The sequence below is a fragment of the Stenella coeruleoalba genome, assembly GCF_951394435.1.
Source record: "Stenella coeruleoalba genome assembly, chromosome: 3".
NCBI lineage: Eukaryota > Metazoa > Chordata > Mammalia > Artiodactyla > Delphinidae > Stenella > Stenella coeruleoalba.
Window position 1 is genome coordinate 168,236,410 of NC_137148.1, and position 15,056 is coordinate 168,251,465.

Genomic DNA, 15,056 nt, shown 5'->3' on the forward strand with positions numbered 1-15,056 from the left:
CTCTGACTGAGGAGGCCTGGGGCTAAGGAACAAATGGACCACAGGGCAGCGTTTCAAGGTGACAATAAAATGTGAATGAATAAAGGGAAACTTACAAAGAGATGTGACCCAGATGGAGGTATCAACGTGCTTCTTAGAGCGCGAAGGAGGACGATCATTGATTGTGGATGCATCGGGGCCCCGGACCCACAGAAAACCAAAAGCATAAACCTTAAATATGCTTTTTCAAAAGGCTTGGTCTCTTGTGGGGTTTTTTGGTAATTTTTAAAAATCTTAAAGCATTTCACTCATCTGCTTTCGTGACTGAAGAAGAACATTAAAAGGTATCAAGTTCGGGACTTCCCTGGTGGCGCAATGGTTAAGAATCCGCCTGCCAATGCAGGGAACACGGGTTCGATCCCTGGTCCGGGAAGATCCCACATGACGCGGAGCAACTAAGCCCGTGTGCCACAACTACTGAGCCTACGTGCCGCAACTACTGAGCCCACATGCCACAGGTACTGAAGTCCGCACGCCTAGAGCCCGTGCTCCACAACAAGAGAAGCCACCGCAATGAGAAGCCCGCGCACCGCAACGAAGAGTAGCCCCTGCTCGCCGCAACTAGAGAAAGCCCGCGCACAGCAACGACTGGCAACGCAGCCAAAAAAATAAATTAAAAAAAATATCAAGTTCTTTTTAAACCCTTTTGGCCACACGAAGATGCAACCTGTAAACATTTTCAATTTAAAGACGCGATGTGTGTATAGCACCCCTTTCCTCACCTTCCCCCTTTACAGGCCCTTTGAATCCTCCCTTGCCCAGTGCAGGTTAGATCCTGCATCAGACGGGAAGGTGTGGGCACCATGTCAGGGAGTCGGGACAGAGGGAAGGGAGAGGCTGAGAGCATCCCAGCCGCCCCTGGGCATCCACAGGCAGGTGGGTTCACACAGGCCTGGGTTCTCCCCGTGCCTGCCCCGTGCGAGCCTCAGCGGAAGGGGTGGCGCCGTTCCTTGGCTTGTAGATGTCTGTCTCCTCCCTGTGTCCTCACGTCGTCTTCCCTCTGTGCACGTCTGTCTCTGTATCCAAATTTCCCCTTGTTATAAGGACACCAGTCCTATTGGATTAGGGCCCACAATGATTTTAACTTGATTACTTCTCGAAAGACTGTATCTCCAAATACGGTCGCATTCTGGGGTCCTGGAGATTTCAACATACGTTTTGTGGGGGACACAATTCAACCCATAAAAGGCCCTTCAAAATTTGTCACTGGGTCTTCTCCGAGTTCTTCCCCAAAGCAGCATATGGGGGGGAGTTAGTCATTTGACCCCCTCTGGGTTCCCTTCAGGGAGTTTCAGGGAGGAGGGGACTGAGTAAGCTGTCGGCTGGGCCTGGAAGGATTTCTCCTACTGGATCTCGTGTGACAGGGGCCAGCTGGACAGGCTATGTAATTTGGGGGGCCCAGTGCAGCATGAAAATGCAGGGCCCCTTGTTCACAAATTATTCAGAATTTCAGATAAACAAAATGTTAGTATATACATAAAATGGACTATTATTCATCTTTTAAAAGGAAGGATATTCTGACAAACGTTACAACACGGCTGAACCATGAGGACATGATGGTAAGTGAAATAAACCAGTCACAGAAAGATAAATACTGTCTGATTCCACTTATGCGAGGTCCCCAGAGGAGTCAGATCCACAGAGACAGGAAGTAGATGGTGGGAGCCAGGGGCTGGGGGAGGAGGAGGGGGAGTCAGTGTTTGATGGGGACAATTTCAGTTTGGGAAGATGAGAAAGTTCTGGAGACGGATGGTGGGGATGGTTGCACGACAGTGTGAATGTGCTCGCTGCTGCTGAGCTGAACACTTTTACAAGTGATGCATTTTATGTTATTTGTATTTTACCACACTTTAAAATAAAGTTTTTTAAGATGTATTAAGAATTTCAGGGTGGCAACAGCAGAGCATGAAACTGAGCACGGACCAGCCCGGGGACCAGACGTTGCCCCAGTTGGCTGCGTCTTGCATCCCCCTCTGGTGCAGCCAGCAGACCTCTCAGTGCTGCCAAGACGATGTCGCCCTCGGTGCCCAGGTGGGGAGACACCTGCTCCCCACAGCTGGTGTTTTCAGCACCTGGACAGATGCAGCCCAGGTCTCTCTGTATGAAAATCCACAGTGCGTTTGCTGGCAGAGAAGCAAGCTGGGTGGTGATCGGGTCCCAGGGGCAGAATTTTGGCTTCCCTCCTGACAAGGTCTGGGTGTTGCAGGTGGAGGACTGCCCCTGCTGGGGTCCCAACCGAAGGACCCCAAGGGGGGGCCTCGGCCACAGTCACCTAGAGAGGGGAGCAGGTCAGGCGCGGCTCTGAGCGAGGACGAAGTTTGCTCCCCTCCCCCCATCACCTACCCCACATCCCCCCTCTCCCATGCTCCCCTGGCTGACCTAGGAGTCCCCGCTGGACTCCTGGCCCTGAGGGAGGGCGGCAGGGCCTGGGCCACCTGTGCCTCTGTCCCCACAGCTCACCTGTCCTCAACCTCTATCCTTCCAGTCATTCTTTTTTTCAGTCCTCACATATTCACTGGGTAGAACATTTTAAGGCAGGTGGGCCATCAACACACGAACATAAACACAGTGTGGTCCATCCATACAGTGGAGTATCATTCAGCCGTAAAAAGGAATGAAACACGGACAGACACACTACAACATGGATGAAGTCAGAGAACGTGATGCTCAGTGAAAGAAGCCAGACACAAAAGGCCACACATTATATGATTCTATTGATGTGAAATGTCCGGAACAGGCAGATCTACAGAAAGTAGATCAGTTATTTCCAGAGGCTGGGGGAGGAGGGAACGAGAGCTGCTGCTCAATGGACACAGGGTTTCCTTCTGGGGTGAAGCAAATGTTTTGGAACAAGATGGAGGTGGTGGTTGCACAACCTTGTGAGTGTAGGGAAGTCCACTGAACTGTTCAGTTTAAAATGGTGAATTTTCTGGGAATTCCCTAGCAGTCCAGTGGTTAGGACTCTGTGCTTTCACTGCTGAGGGCATGGGTTCAATCCCTAGTCGGGGAACTAAGATCCTGCAAGCCGCACAGCACAGCAAATAAAATAAGACAAAATAGAATAAAATAGAAATTTCTGATACCGGAATTTTATCTCAATTAAAAAAACAAAAATCACCTTAGGGCTTTCCACTGCCAAGAGTTTGACATTCGTGGTGGATCAGCTGACCCAATCATGCGTGCTCAGCCCATGTGGGGACCCCATTTGGCACTCCAAATCGGTCAGCTCACATAGGGAATATTAAGTCTATTCATGCACAGATATTAGCGTGCAACAGGCATTAACTAAAGACGTATCTTAGTTTGCTAGGGTGGCTTAAACAACAGAAAAACTTCTCACAGTCCTAGAAACTAGAAGTCCAAGATCAAGGTGTCAGCAGAGTTGGCTCCTTCTGAGGGCTGTGAGGGGGAATCTCTCTCTCCTAGCTTCCATGGTTTCTGGCAATCTTTGGCATTCCTTGGCTTCTGGTAGCCTGACTCCAATTTATGCCTTCACCTTCACATGGAATTCTCCCTGTGTGCACGTCTGTGTCCAAATAAGGCCACAAGTCCTATCGGATTTGGGGTCCAGTATGACCTCATCTTTACGAATTACGTCTGCAATGAACCTATTTCCCAATACGGTCACATTCTGAGAGCCTGGGGGTTATGACTCCAACACATGAATTTGGGGAGACATAATCCAACCCATAACAACCTACAACGCGCTGGTTCTGAGAGTACAGAGATGAGCCCAAAAGGACAGTCCCTGTCCGCACTGAGCATGTGCTACGCTGGTCAAGGCTGAGCACAGCAAACAAGTACAGGACCGGAGCAGGGGTGTCTAGAAATGCGGGAAGCCGTTTGATATTGTTGCGACCTCCAAGCGCATCCTCAGCTAACCCTTCTCCTTGCCCAGGGTCGAAGCCAATCTTAGAAGTCGCTTGGCACTTTCCCAGCTGTGTGTTGGCCACATACAGCAGAACCGCACATTGCTTCACAAGAGGTTGGCAATTTAAAAAGAAGCACAACCACAACCTGATGCTTCACTATACATTGTTAGAGAAGAACAGTGAGCCTCAAGAAGGAACAGCAGAGGGGCCCAATCTAGAGGGGGCTCAAGCAACTGGCGGGGATTTCATCCAATCAGGAGGGGTCAGAGTAGGGAGGAGGACGGAGAAGCCATTGGCGGAGCCGGGCAGGAGGAATCCAAGGGCAGTGGGGCAGGGCTCCTGGGACGACTCCGTCCATAGACACAGCTGCACCTGCCAGAAGCCGTAAGCAAAGCCAGAAGAAGACAGACCCCTGGTGGTGCCGGCATTGTCAGCCCGGACCCCAAGCTTGGTCCCGGCAATCCCCTCAGCTCCTCTGTTCCACAGAAGGCTCAAAGGCAGAGGGCCTGGGAGGGATGGGGGAAGTCTCAGCTTTGATGATCCCAGCCTCCCACATCACCCATGTCATAGAACCTGCCCTCAGTCCTGCTCCAGCCTTCCTGTCTTTGTCCTTTGGCAACGCTACTCCTGTTCCTTGCATATTAACTGTGTCCTTTATTTTCTGTATTCTGATGATTTGACATCTTGGGGCCTTGGTGATCTGGGAGAGACTCCCAGGGCTAGCTAATTCCTAGAGAGAGTAAGCAACTTACCAACAAGTGCACCTTTTGTGTTGGTGGACAAATCCACCAGTCCAGAGACGATAGGGGCAACCACCTCCTTTATCAGGCTTTCACACTCCAGGAGGTAATATTCCTCTGCCCTGATCACCCCAGCACCAGGTGCCAGACAACTAGGGCCAGCCCCTACACCCAGAGCCTGCTGAAGTTATTCAAATTAGCCAAGCGTAAGCCTGCCTACGCTTCCTTACCCATTTCTCCCCATGGAAACCACAATAAAGGCTGCTGCACACGCTCCCCGCCAGCCCCACCTTCCACCCCCCACCTCCTGACCAACCCTGGCCACCAACTCCTAATTTATCCCTCCCCCCCTTTACCCTTTGGTAACCATAAGTTTTCTATGTCTGTGAGTCTATTTCTGTTCTGTAACTATGTGTCACTTTTTAGATTCCATTTAAACTATTTTTAAGTGTCCAGTTCAGTGGCATTCAGTACATTCACTTTATTGGGCAACCATCCCCACCCTCCATCTCCAGAATTTCCTCATCACCCCAAACTGAAACTCTGTCCCCATTAATCACTAACTCGCCATTTCCTGTGTATATTCTTTTTTTCTAAATTTACTGAAGTATAGTTGACTTACAACGTTGTGTTAATATCTGCTGTATGGCAAAGAGATTCAGGTATTCATACATATATTCTGTTTCATATTCTTTTCCATTATGGTTTATCACAGGATATTGAATATAGTTTCCTAGGCTGTACAGTAGGACCTTGTTGTTTATGTATCCTACACATAATAGTTTGTATCTGCTAATCCCAAACTCCCAATACTTCCCTCCCCCACTCCCCCTCCCCCTTTGCAACCACAAGTCTGTTCTCTATATCTGTGAGTCTGTTTCTGTTTTGTAAATATGTTCACTTGTGTCATATTTTTGATTCCACATATAAATTACATCATATGGTATTTGTCTTTCTCTTTCTGACTTACTTCGCTTAGTATGATAATCTCTAGGTCCAGCCATGTTGCTGCAAATGGCATTATTTCATTCTTCTTACTGGCTGAGTAATATTCCATTGTATAAGCACCACATCTTCTTTATCCATTCATCTGTCGATGGACATTTAGATTGTTTCCATATCTTGGCTATTGTAAATAGTGCTGCCAGGAACATTGGGGTGCATGTATCTTTTCAAATTATAGTTTTGTCTGGGTATATGCCCAGGAGTGGGATTGCTGGGTCATATGGCAACTCTATTTTTAGTTTTTTGAGGAACCTCCACACTGTTTTCCACAGTGGCTGCACCAGTTTACTACATTCCCACCAGCAGCATAGGAAGGAGGGTTCCCTTTTCTCCACACCCTCTCCAGCATCTGTTATTTGTAGACTTTTTAATGATGGCCATTCTGACAGGTGTGAGCTGGTACCTCATTGTAGTTTTGATTTGCATTTCTCTAATAATTAATGATGATGAGCAGCTTTTCATGTGCCTATTGGCCACCTGTATGTCTTCTTTGGAACCCTGTGTTTATTCTTAATAAGTAATGTTCACTGTGCAAAGCATACAAGGTCCAAAGATGAGTGAAGGAAAGCTCCCCCTCCCTCTGGTTTCCCAGCCACCTGGCTTTCCTCTCTCGAGCTGCCTGTGTGTTTCCCTCCTGAAAAACTCTGCACATTCAAGCCAACTGTAGGTCTATGCTGTATTTTAAGTGGGGAAGGGGAGGCGAGGCCACCAGATCTGTGTTTTAAGCCCACCCAAATGCTGAGAGGAGAACGGCTCTTTACGTGTAGAGTTTCGTGCATTTCAGAAACCGTAGGCTTATTTAACAAATGTTTTCAGATTCATCCATGCTGTAGCATGTATCAGAACTTCATTCCTGGGACTTCCCTGGCGGTCCAGTGGTTAGGGCTCAGTGCTTTCACTGCCAGGGCCCGGGTTCATCCCTGGTCGGGGAACTAAGATCCTGCAATCCACATGGCCAGAAAAAAAAAAAAAAAGAAAGAAAGAAAGAAAGAAAAGGAAAGAGAAAAGAACTTCATTCCTTTTTAAGGCTGAATAACATTCCATCGTATGGATGGACCACATTTCGTTTTTCCATTCATTCATCAGTGGACACCTACATTGCTTCCACCTTTGGGTTACGATGAATAATGCTGCTATGAACATGGGTGTGCCAATACCCCTTTGGTCCCACTGTTTATTTTTTTTCTCTCTTCCCTCCCCACCTCCCCTTCCTGGGTCATGGTAACAAAGGAGTTGATAATGGCCCCCAAGACTGAAGAGACAGACCTTAGCATGATAAGGCCAAAGAAGTAAGCTAAAATCATACCCCACTGTGACTTTCATGGGTCCCAGGCACTTTTGCCTTCATGGGTCCCATCCTTCACGAAAAAAAGAAAAAAAATTTTAAATTATATTTTACAACTAAGTTGGCATAAAGATGACTATAATTCCAGCTAGATTATATATATTTCCCTTCTTATTAAAAAAAAAAAAAGTGAAACATTTGCAAGGGCCCCCAAAGTGTCGTGGGCCCTAGGCAACTAATAGGTAGGTCAGCCCTGCTAAGAGGTCAGGCCTGGTTCTTTGAAAGGCCTGATCGCCTTAGAAGCCCTGCATCTGCTGCCTGACTGTTCCACCCACACCCTCCATAGACTCTAATAAGCGCAAATAATTGTGAGAAGAGAGATGAGGTTCCAGAGAGAGAGAGTATCCTCAAGGGCCACTGGAGATGCTAGAAGCCCCTCCCGATCGCCCGCCTGCGATGGCCAAGGGCACTGCACCACGGCCGCGCCTGGAGGTTGACAACCAGGTGTGCCACCGACCTGCATCATAAAAGGTTTCCTTGTCCCTGAGTCCTGAGCGCCCTGACTCCTGGCTGCTCAGCAGGCCCATCTGCCACGTCCCCTTCGTTTGGGACACTGTGATCTCCTAGCGACCACAGTGGCCTCCTCACTGGAGCCAGAGGGGGAATCTTTCCACAAAACACAACTGACCGTATGGCTCACACAACACCCCGCCACGCCCCATTTAAAACTCCCCGGAGCTCCTGGCTTAGGCGACCCTCGTGATCTTGTACCTGCCTAGTCTCTCCGGCCAAGCTCTTTTGCTCCCCCTGATATTTCCCCAATCTGTCCTCATCCCCTGCTGGTGCCGTCCCCACAGCAAGCCTTCTAGTCTAGCTGCCCTTTATGGCTTCTTTCAAACGCCTTCGATTTCCCCATCCTAGCACTTGAGTGGCTTAACTTCTGGAGGCCTTTGCTTCCTTGCCAGGAAAGGGAATGATGCCACCAGCTTCACAGATATGAAGGAGGATTCAAAGCCTGTCTTACAGACGGCCCTTGCTTTCACATCACCTGGTCTGGGCACAGCCGACGGGGCCAGGGGTCTATGCTGTGACCTGGGTCCGAGGCTCTGCCCTAACCGGGCCAGCTAGATTCTCTTTGTTGACGTGGTCAGTACGGGCAGCTTCCTTTCCCTCTGCAAGCTTTGGGTGCCGGTCTGTACGAGAGCGCTAATGATAGCATCCGCCTTGAAGGCTGGTGGGCTGGTGCTAAATGAGACACCGCTTCCTGGGGCCTAGCGCGCCGTCTGGAACAGGGAAGGCACACAGCCAGTGCCAGCAGCTATTATTATTCCTGAGGAAGGGGAACAGGAGAAGGAGGAGAGAGTCAGCTGGGTAGAGGGGGCAGCAGAAGTGGGAAGGAGGCCAGACAGAAGTGAGACAGATGGCGGAGGCCCGTGGGCAGCAGAAGCTGGATGTGCGCAGGGGCTCTGAGCCTGAGGGGAGAGGTAGAGGATCTGTTGTCTGAGTTTGCATGGGCTGCCCTAACAGAGGACCGCAGTCTGGGCAGCTTACACAACAGAAATTAATCTTCTCGCCGTTTTGGAAGCTGCAAGTCCAAGTCCAAGTCCAAGTCCAAGTCCAAGTCAAGGTGTCTGTAGGGTTGGTTTCTCCTGAGGCATCTCTGCTAGCCTTGCAGACAGCTGTCCTCTCCCTGTGTCTTTACATGGTCGTCCCTCTGTGTGTGTCTGAGTCCTAATCTCCTCTTCTTATACGGACACCAGTCATACTGGCTTAGGTCCCACCCCAGTGACCTCATTTTACCGTAATTACCACCTCAAAGGCCCTCCCTCCAAACACACATCCTGAGGTCCTGGGGTTAGGACTTCAATACATGACTTTGGAGGGACACCACTCAGCCTATTACAGCTGGTGAGGGGGTCGTTGGGAGAAGGGGAGCAGGAAGGTTGGAGACAACAGATTCCTCTTAATAACGGAGTGCCTGCATCCCAGTCTGAGGCTGGAGGGACGGTTCAGTTCTGCCCATGAGGCCCAGCTGCAGGGTTAGATGCCCGTCCCCCCCACACACTCAGGCTCCTTCCAGCCACAGAGGGCCTCCCTATGTGTGAAGCACTTGGCACCCTGCCTAGCCCAGGAAGAGCTCTACAAATCGTAGCTATTATTGTTCTAAGGGTTATTTGATCAGTGATATTAATTTCAGAAAAAAATATCAATGAGGTCAAAAATATTAAGAACCTGATTATATAATGATTACCGTTACCGTAAAATTGGAGCTGTGGCATTATTAAACCTAGAGCCTTCGTAACATACAATAATAAAATGGAAAAAAAATGTTAGGACTAGAAGACATTGACAGAGGCGTTCATTGCGGCGAGAACTGAATATCATCCTACTGAGTGCATAAAAAACAAGTAATTGATCCAGCAGTTGCCCCTGTTGGGATTTTTCCAAACGAGGTTAAAACTTACCAGCGCGCAAAAACCTGCACGTGGATGTTTACGGCAGCTTTATTCAAAATTACCAACCAAGACGTCCTTCAGCAGGTGAGTGGCTAAATAAACTGTGGTATATCTGGACAGCACTCAAAAGAAATGACCTACCCAGCCATGAAAACATGGAGGAAACTTAAAATGCACGTGACTAAGTGAAAGAAGCCCATCAGGAAAGGCTACATGATGTATGATTCCAACTCTATGACATTCTGGAAGAGGCAAACCTATGGAGACAGTAAAAAGATCAGTGGTTTCCAGGGGTTATGGGGCAGGGAGGGATGAATAGGCAGAGCCCAGAGGAGTTTTAGGACAATGAAATTATTGTCTGATACCGTGATGGTGGATACAGGTCATTGTTCATTTGTCCAAACCCATAGAATGTTCAACACCAAGAGTGAACCCTAATGTAAACCATGGACTCTGGGTGGCGATGATATGTCAGTGCAGGTTCATTGATTGTTACAAAGGCACCACTCTGGTGCCAATGTTGACAGTGGCGGGGAGGCTGTGTGGGGCGGCTGGGGGGCAGGGATTATATGGGAACTCCCTGGACTTTCCGCCCAATTTTGCTATGAGCCTAAAACTCTGAAAAACAAAGTTTTATCTTCCAAAAAAAAAACCCAACAGAAAACGAAGAATGGTTCCTAATTATTTTTTTTTACGTTAATGCCTATATTGAGACTAGTAAGGCGAATACATTAAAATTATGCATCTATTCATTAAAAATAATGACACAGACACCATTTCCCCTATTAGCAATATCTTAGACTGGTAGGAGACATTTGTTACAATTAAGGAACTGATACCGATACATTATAATGAACTGAAGTCCGTACTTTATTCAGATTTTCTCAGATTTCCCCTAATGTCCTTTTTCTGGCCCAGGTTCTGTTTGGTACAACTGTAACAAATAACGTTTGAGTTAGCCCTCAATCTTGGCCTCCCCAGGCCATAGAATCAAATTGCTCTAACACTTACAAAGAGTGTAGGTGGGCGGCAGCCTCTAACATAGCCTCCAGGACCCCCTACCTCCTATATTCACGCTCTGGTCTGATCCTGTCCCCTTGAGGGTGGGCAGGACCTAGTGAGTCCCTTTTAACTAACAGAATATGACAAATGTGGTGGGATGTCACAGCCAAGATTTGGTTACAAAAGACTGTCTTGCTGGCCCTCTCTTTCACCCTCGGATGGGAGCCAACCGCCATAATGGAAGCAGAAACTGAAGAGGGTCACCAGGCAACAGTCAGTGGGAAGCGGAGGCCCTTCATCCATCAGCCAGCAAGGGACTGAATCCTGCCAACAGCCACGTGAGTGACCTTGGAGCAGAACCTTCCCCCAGTTGGGCCTAGGGGGGCAAACTTCCGGATGCTTCTCATCAAAGTGCCCCAGTACCTTTATAAAAGGGGCCCCAGAGAGATCCCTTGCCCCTTCCACCATGTGAGGACACACAGCGTTATTGAGGTGCCATTGATATACACAAGCTGCACACATTCAGTGTATACAATTTGATGAGTTGGGGCATCTGCACACAGACCCCGTTGCCACCATCGAGGTGATGAGCACGTCCATCATTTCCAAAGTTTTCTATGTATCCCTTTGTTTTGTGATTTGTGTGTGGCTTTTTGTTTGTTTGTTTGTTTTGAGGGGTGTGGGGAGGATGAGATCTACCCTCTTTTTTTTCACTTTCTTTTTGATTGATGTATAGTTGATGTACAATATCATATAAGTTACAGGTGTACAATATAGTGATTTACAATTTTTGTGTGTGTCCATCCCAAACTCGCTATCTATCCCTGCCCCCCACCCTTCCCCCCTAGTAACCACAAGTTCGTTCTCTAAGTCTGTGAGTCTGTTTCTGTTTTGTAAATAAGTTCATTTGTATCACTTTTTTTTAGATTCTGCATATAAGTGATATCATATGATATCTCTCTTTCTCTGTCTTACTGAGATCTACCCTCTTAAGAAATGTTTTAAGTGCACAGTACAAGACTATTAACTGTAGGCACCAAGCTGGCTGTATGAGAGAGCTCTAGAATTCACGCATCTTGTGTATCTACCCCCAGTCCCTGGCAACCACCATCCTACTCTCTGTTAAGCCGTTACATTTTGGGTAATTTGTTGCAGAGCAGTAGATGAATAATACAAAGAGTCTTTCAGTGATCATCTTAGCCCCAGATCTTGCCCTTCCGGGGACACCATGCACACACTGCCATGCACACACTCCCCATTGCCTTGGTCCATGTCCCACTCCTGGCCTTGCTGTTGACTGTGCCCAGCCCACTGTAACACACACTCACTGGACGGCATTGGGAAGGTTTCCAGGCAGCCTGGGGTTAGTCTACTGATCCGGGAGAACAGACTTGTCTTAGTCAGCTAGGGCGGCTATAACAAAACACCACACCCACTGGCGGCTTCAACAACAGACCATGATTTACTAGTATGCTTTGCAGGAACATGTAGATCGATCACAGTCACCAATGACACACCAAGTCACAAGACGAAGCTGGTATGTCTGCAACCGAGGTCTCATCAAGGAGCTGAAATCACAAAGACCCCTTCCCTTTTACCTTTTTTTTGCCTTTAAGAAGACCTAAACAGACATTTCTCCAAAGAAGACAAACAGATGGCCAACAGGCACATGAAAAGATGCTCAACATCGCTAATTATTAGAGAAGTGGAAATCAAAACTACAATGAGGTACCACCTCACACTGGTCAGAATGACCATCGTTAGAAAGTCTACAAATAACAAATGCTGGAGAGGGTGTGGAGAAAAGGGAACCCTCCTACACTTTGGTGGGAATGTAAATTGGTACAGCCACTATGGAGAACAGTATAGAGGTTCCTTAAAAAACTAAAAATAGAGTTGCCATAGATCCAGCAATCCCACTCCTGGGCATATACCCAGAAAAGACAAAAGCTCTAATTTGAAAAGATACATGCACCTCAATGTTCAGAGCAGTACTATTTATAATAGCCAAGACATGGAGGCAACCTAAGTGCCCATCAACAGACGAATGGATAAAGAAGATGTGGTATACGTAATGGTATATATAATAAGTAATGGAATATTACTCAGTCATAAAAAAGAATGAAATAATGCCATTTGCAGCAACATGGAAGGGCCTAGAGAAAAGTTTACTAAGTGAAGCAAGTCAGAAAGAGAAAGGCAAATACCATATGATGTCACTTATATGTGGAATCTAAAAAATAGTACAAATGAACTTATTTACAAAACAGAAACAGACTCACACACATAGAAAACAAACTTATGTTTACCAAAGGGGAAGGGGGGGAGGGATAAATTGGGAGTATGGGATTAACAGATACACACCACTATATATAAAATAGATAAACAGCAAGGACCTACTGTATAGCACAGGGAACTATTTCCAATGTCTTGTAACAAACTATAATGGAAAAAAATTTTTTAAATCATTACACATATACATATATGTATATAACTGAATCACTTAGCTGTACACCTGAAAGTACCACAATACTGTAAATTAACTATACTTCAGTAAAAACAAAAACCTTGTGCCCACAGCCAGCCAGCAAGATGGATTTGAGATGAGTCTACGTCTCCCATCTTCCAGGTTGGTGCCTCTTCAACTAATTAACCTTTCTCTGCTCCAAAGTCCAGTGTTTCGGTTTGTTTGCCTCACTGTTCCTTGGGCACACAACCTTGAGTTTGACAACACATATATATTTGTTTGCATACATATGTTCGTTTGCATATACATAGAGAAAGAATGCTAAAGCAAGTGTAGCAAAATGAATCTAGGTGAAGGGTATGTGAGTGTTCATTATAGTATTCTCGCAACTTTTTTGTAGCTTTGAAAATTTTCAAAATGAAAAGGTGGGAATAACACAAACCACCCTCACTCTACCCCATATGTCCCTCCAGCTGTCATCATTTCACCTTCTAAGCACGGCAAAGATTCCTTGGAGGCGTCTCTGTTCTCCCTCTCTATGTGGTGGTTAAACATTTAATAACTGGCCCTCCAAACAAACCAGAAAGCGACCGATCTGTAGTGTTTGTCAATTCCTAAATACTCCCACCACGGGAGTAAATACTCCCACCACGGCCAATTTCAGGCTATTAATGTGGTGTCATTAAAGACAAAATGCATAAGAGATGCACCGCATATAGATAGTATGGTATTTCCAGCCTACAGATGTGATATATGCAAATAACCTCAGTAGCATAGATAGTAACATAATTAAGAAGTGCTGAGTTTTGAGTAGTTATTACCTTTGTTTTAATAAAATCCAGTTGATCCTAAGTTTATACAATCAATTTTTAAATAATGGCTGTGTTTAACAACTGGCCCCAAAATTCCTGAAAATTTGATAGTTGGCTCTTGCCAGGCAGTACAAGCTGGCTCCAGCACACCTCTGTAAAAAAAAAAGAAAAAATCTCAGCCCACTGAAACCTGGCTTCCACAGCCACCATTCAACCAAAACCCTCCAGCCTGTCTCCCCAGGGACCTCCTCCATATTACAAAATGAAAAGAACGATAGATAGAGCTCTGGCCTGGTCTGCCTTGCTTGAGTTCTCTGCAACATTTAGCACTGTTTACTCTACCTGCCTTTTCCAAGGCCCTCTAGGTCCTCTTCTGACGTGCTGACCAGTCCTTCCCAGTCTCCTTTAAGGGCTCTTCTTCCTCCATTTGACTATGGGGCTTTGATGTGCCCCTCTGACATACTTCCCCCTGGGTGCCCTTGTCCAACTCCACGGTTTCAACTACAACTAAGAAGCCCAGACCTTTTTCTCAACAACAAACCTGTATATCCCAACCTCTTAACTAGTTTGCTCCTCTTGCAGTAAAGACATTTCAAACAAAGCCGAGTGGAAGCCCTCATCCCTTCTGTCACCTCGAGGTGGAGGTCCTGAGTTACAGGAAACGCAGATCTGTCCAATCCTGAAGCCAGGGAATGTATGTTGCCTCCCTTTCAAGTCCCATAGACCTTATCACAGTTTAGTAATGCAAAAGGTTTCAATAGGGCAAAGGCAACATACATTAACTCTCCCCGGGGTACCAGCCCACCACCCCTCCCCAGCCTCAGATTGCATGGCCATGTCAAGGTACCGTCACTTGGTGGCGGCATTCTCCAAATGGAAAATAGTATCTGGGTGCTGACATGACAGAGGCTTGAGCTTTTTCAGGGCCAGATGTATCAATTCACAATGAATCGATGGAGGGAGGAGTAGTCCACCCCCACCCAGGTCTCAGCTTCCCGTTCCTTTTCTGGACCAAAACCAACAGGCGCCTTCCCAAAGTGCTGTACAAAAGTGGGCTCATTCGCCCTTGCTCGTGAAGCAACTCACTTGCCCGTCTGTTGGTCACTGTCCATCATTGTCAGTGAGAGCCAGAGTCAGTGGCTTTCGGGCTGGTGCGTCGGTGTGGGTCGTTCTGTTTACCCGTTCTTCCGGCCACGCGAAACCCGAGTTGCCAATCGGAGAATCACAGCTCGCGACAGAATCCACACCCTCAGGCTCCGCCCCCCCGCTGTTTTATCCAACCATACGTCTCTGCCTCACAGGAGTACCCGCCCCCCAGGTCACATCCAGTCACAGTCCCCGCTCTTCCGAAATTCTGCCCTATCAGAGGCCTAGCTCT